The following is a 5000-nucleotide window of genomic DNA, read 5'->3' as shown; positions in this document are numbered from 1 at the left end:
ACACACACACACACACACACACACACACACACTCACACTCACTCACACACACACACACACACTCACACACACACACACACACACACACTCATTCACACACACTCACTTACTCACTCACTCACTCACACACACACACACACACACACACTCATTCACACACACTCACTTACTCACTCACTCACTCACACACACACACACACACACACACACACACACACACACACACTCATTCACACACACTCACTCACTCACTCACTCACTCACTCACACACACACACACACACACACACACACACACACACACACACACACACACACACACACACATACCACCTGTTCATAAGAGGTGACCAAGTTCAGGCAGTGTATATGATACTGTATGGCTATTATTAGGATTATTGGGACATTTAGTTGAAATACATTGGACCTATATCAGTTCTGAGTTTTTTTTAGTTTTTTTTTTTAGGGGGGGTGGAATCACTATAACACTGAAACCTATACATTTTCCATCATTTATGTTATGAGTCTGAGTGGAAATTTCACCCCTTGTGAAAAAGTATTTTCCATGTTGTTTATGGCCAACTCTGGTGATTGGAGATCTAACGAGCACAGCCAGAGCCCATTGAGGGAGCCTGTTCTGACTTTTAGCTCGGACTGCTTCACTCCCGCCCCCTCCTCGTTCCCGTTTAGCATGAGAAAGAACCCCGCCATGAAAGAGAGGAGGGAGAGATGGGGATTTAGCAGGACCCTGAATCGTAAAACATTCCATCCCAGATTGCCACCCCCAACTGCCTGCCACCTTCCCTCTCTCGCTCCCTCTCAATTTCTCTTGCTCTCTCTCTCTGATTCTCTCCCTCTGCATCCCTCCCTCCTCCCAGCTCTTCTCTCTTCCTCCTTCCTTCTCCCCTCTCCTTTTCCCCTCCCCCCTTCTTCCTTCCTCCCTCCCTCCTCTCCTCTCCTCTCCTCTCTCTGTCAAGGCGTGCTCTGCAGGCCTGTGTGGAATGGCATGGCAGCGGTCTGGGAGCTCTCGAGGGCCGTCTTTGTTGTGGCTGTTTGTTGGTTCTGCCATGGCCCGGGTCTCTCCCCCTGGCATTCCCACACTGGGGCATCTTTGTGCCTCTGAATAGGAGGGACGCAGCCCGGGCCGCCAAATGCACTTGTCGGTCAAACAAACAAGGGGCAAGGCTGGCCTGCTGAGGAGGAGTAGAGCGGAGGAGGGAGGAGGAGGAGAGGAGGAGAGAGGGAGGGAGGAGGAGGGAGGGAGGAGAGGAGGGAGGGAGGAGAGGACTAGAGCAGAGGAGGGAGGGAGGGAGGAGGAGAGGAGGAGAGGAGGAGAGCAGAGGAGGGAGGGAGGAGGAGAGTAGGAGGGGGAGGAAATATGGATGGAAATGTGGTGAAATATCAGACGGGGTTGGGTTTTACAGTATGAAGGAGAGAAATGATCAGGTCAGGATTTTCCAGCGTTTCTGCTTTTATGGTTGCCCTCCGCTCCCTGTGATCATCTATTGCAACAAGTATTTCTCTGTGTGGTATGGCTTGGTATTGGTGTAGCCTGTCATTGCTGGCTGCTTTAGAGGGTGAAATAAAAGTAGCTCATAGCAGCTCAGCTCCAACGGTCTGTCGTTCCCAATGGGAACAACTTGTCCCCTCATCAGTAGGAGGACCATTTCAATGCATCCAACCAGAGTTAAAGTTCTGTAGAATTCTGGGAGAAAATACTGAGAATGTCATCTATTTCGTGTGTTTGTGTGTGTGTGTGTGTGTGTGTGTGTGTGTGTGTGTGTGTGTGTGTGTGTGTGTGCGTGCGTGTGCGTGTGTGTGTGTGTGTGTGTGTGTGTGTGTGCGTGCGAGTGTTTGCCTATTTGTCGCATCTCTTAAACCAGACACAGCCAACCCGTGGTCTCGTGAGAAGATGTTTTATTTGGGTGGTGCACTTTTAGCTCTGGCATAGTGAACATAGCCCCCCGGGCCTGTGACCCCAGCCCCCTCTCTCTCTCTCTCTTTTGTTTCCAGTCATCCTTTCCTCCTGCGTTCTGTTTCCCATAGCAGTCATCTCTGCTCCCCTCTGCCCCTTGTCTGGAGAATCCAAGCTAATTAAAATGCCTGCCAGCAGATTCACCCGCCACAGCCCCAAGGAAGGAGGTGGGGGTGGGCTGGGGGGTAGAGGCTCAATGGATCCCCCTGCCTTCTCCAACGTCTTCCAACCACCCCCACCGCCCCCCCACCCTCCTGGTGAGAAATTAACCCCCAACCGTCTGTCACTAATGACCAGGTCTTTGATACGCAGGGCTAGCTCTCAAGGCAGCGTTACTGACCTGGCCCTCCCAGTCCCCCTGGTCCCAGGCCCGAGACCATGAGCTAAGCCTGGACGGGCCGGGGCCGGCCGTGGGCATCTCTGCCTGGTTCCAGCTCTGGTTCTTGGGTCTAATCCTGACCCCGGTGGGGTCGGAGGTCAACGCCCAGGCGGGGTCACAGGTGATTGAGCACTGGAGAGGCTGATGGGATTGTGAGGAGTTTAGGGATGGGGGGTCCAGAGTAGGGGGTGGGGGGGGATGGGGGTGGGGTTGGGGGGGTCAGAGCCAAATACCAGGTCAGGAGATCACCGCAAGGTCCAGTTCACCCCCAAGACGGGGTCTGAGTTGGCGGTCACTAAGTGGATGGTGGGAGTCAATGTGTTAATGCATTGCACAATGGTGGGGATAATGTGGAACGAATGTCTCTCCACAGCTGTGATCTTTGTCACTGACTGAGCTGAGGTCAGGTTTTAGGTCTGTATAGATGGTAGACCGAGAACAGAGATGCTGTTCTTGAACATTCTCCTCTCCTGGAATCCTGACATTAAATGTACAGTACCATGTCCTAAGTTGTCTGCCCTCAATTTGACCAACGTCTGTAGCACTGCCGAATGATGGAGAGATGAAGAAAGAATGAAAGAAAAGAAAGACGACAGGGAGATTACATCTGTTTGTTTTTCTCTTTTTCTTTCCCAAGCTTGTTATCGTTTCTCATTTCCTGCCGGACGACAAGTAAATAATTCACAAGTATACATGTACCAACAGAGGGACGAACCCACCACCCCCCGCCTGTGACGGCCTCCACTCCTGTCAAGAGTTATTTCTGACTGTGTACTCTGCTGTCCATCCATCTCTCACACAACTTCACGACGTCTAGAAGAACCTCGGCTATGAAAACACCACTCAAAGGAAGAGAAGAAGGCCTCACTTTGGAAGGCAGAGAACTAGGTCAGCATTCTCTGCCTGTAAGATGTTCCCAACGCGTGATGCACATGACTCTGCACTCTTCCAGCCCACATACTGTACATGCATACACAGCACAGCCCCGGCACAGTTACCAAACCCCCGACTTCAGATCCAGCTCCAAGCTCCACTCCCAAAGGCTAGACAGCCGAGCGATTGTCTCAATGGCTCTTTCATTGTGTCCCTCCTACAGTAGCACCCTCTGAGGAATTAGAGAGAGTGGATAGAGCGGAGATCATAAATGTCAAACGCGCTGTGGATTGATCACATGAGGAGATGAGGCAGCAGAGTGGGGAGTCCCTGGTGGATTGTTAGGACCAGTCTCAGGGGTGCAGTGAGCTAAAGAGCTCCCGATAGAGATGTCTTTCGGGTGGATGGGTCAACATACAACACGACTCCCGCTGCAGCTCCTAAAACATAAAAGCATCTTCCTTCATGGTCTAAAATCAATGCTTCCGTTTTTTCCGGGAGTGATTCATTGTCAGGTTTTATTTTTAGATTTCGGAGGGTGATGGTCCAAACAGGCTGGCTGGGTTCAACCCCGGCCTGAACGACAGCAGGGAGTACTAAACCTTTCCTGGCAGCTTCCGAGGTGTTTAGATTTGATGTCATTTAAGGTTCTCGTTTGACGTTGGAGGCGTGGTTCTGTGTGGTAAGGCTTTCTTTACTTAAGAGGAGGCCGGGGTAAGATTAGACCGGCCCCGCAGAATGCCCCTTGTGCTCGCTATCTGTGTGGTACTGAGCAGTGCAGGTGTGCTGCGTCACATGACAGTAGCTGTCAGATGGCTCTTGATGGTGAGCCCACCCTAGACATCACTCCCCCCCCCCCCCCCCCCCTCACCCCCCCTCCGGGACTCCTCCGGGATCCCCGGATCTCACCAATATCCTCATCAATAGGCCCTTGGCTGGGTTTTGGGGGGTTAACTAGAGAGGGGGGGGGGGGTCCTGGCTCCCCCTAAATCCTGGTGGAATGTGTGGATTTGAGTGAGTGCTGTAATCGGAGAGCACTCTCCCTAAGCCCATAATGGAGGAACTTCCTGTTGGTGATCAGTTTGTTTTGATTTCTTCTGTGGTGGGTTCTTCTGTTTCTTCTGTGGTGGGTTCTTGACACTTAGGATCTGAGAGCCTGGGAGCCGTAAGAGCTCTGACTGTGGTGTGTAGCTCACCAGGACCACGGCTATCCTTCTCCTGCCTGTGTTCGTGTGTGTGTGTGTGTGTGTGTGTGTGTGTGTGTGTGTATGTGTGTGTGTATAGGTGTGTTTTGTGTGTTGGGTTGGGGCGGGGTGGTGTGTGTGTGTGTGTGTGTGTGGGGGGGGGGGGTCCGCATTTTTTCAGCTTTATATTCATCCATATAACTCAGCAGCAGATGAGAAGCTGGCCAGTGTTAGGGTGTAAAAAGGTTGAGGGGGGTCTCTCCTTCTCTCCTTGGCCCCGAGCCTCTCTCTCTCCGGCACGCACACATACCTTCCCCTACCTTAGACCTGCTACTTTATGGCTGCGATAATAACAACAACTATAAAAGAGGCTCAACCGGCTCTAATTATTTTTTAAAGGCAACCGTAGCCGTAGCTTCCAGAGTTAGCTGGCGCGGTGCCGCGCGGGGGGGCCTCGCCATTAACTCTGGCTAATCGCTACCACGATGCGTGCGAAACAACGTCAAGGTATGGGGCTGTAAACCGTGTGTAGGGTTTTTCTCGCTTGGCGGTAAAGTGCTTCCATGGTTTTGTTTTTCGTCAGGTGTGG

The sequence above is a fragment of the Nansenia antarctica genome (assembly GCF_963989245.1).
Source record: "Nansenia antarctica genome assembly, chromosome: 2".
Classification (NCBI taxonomy): domain Eukaryota; kingdom Metazoa; phylum Chordata; class Actinopteri; order Argentiniformes; family Microstomatidae; genus Nansenia; species Nansenia antarctica.
This window is presented reverse-complemented; position numbering follows the sequence as displayed.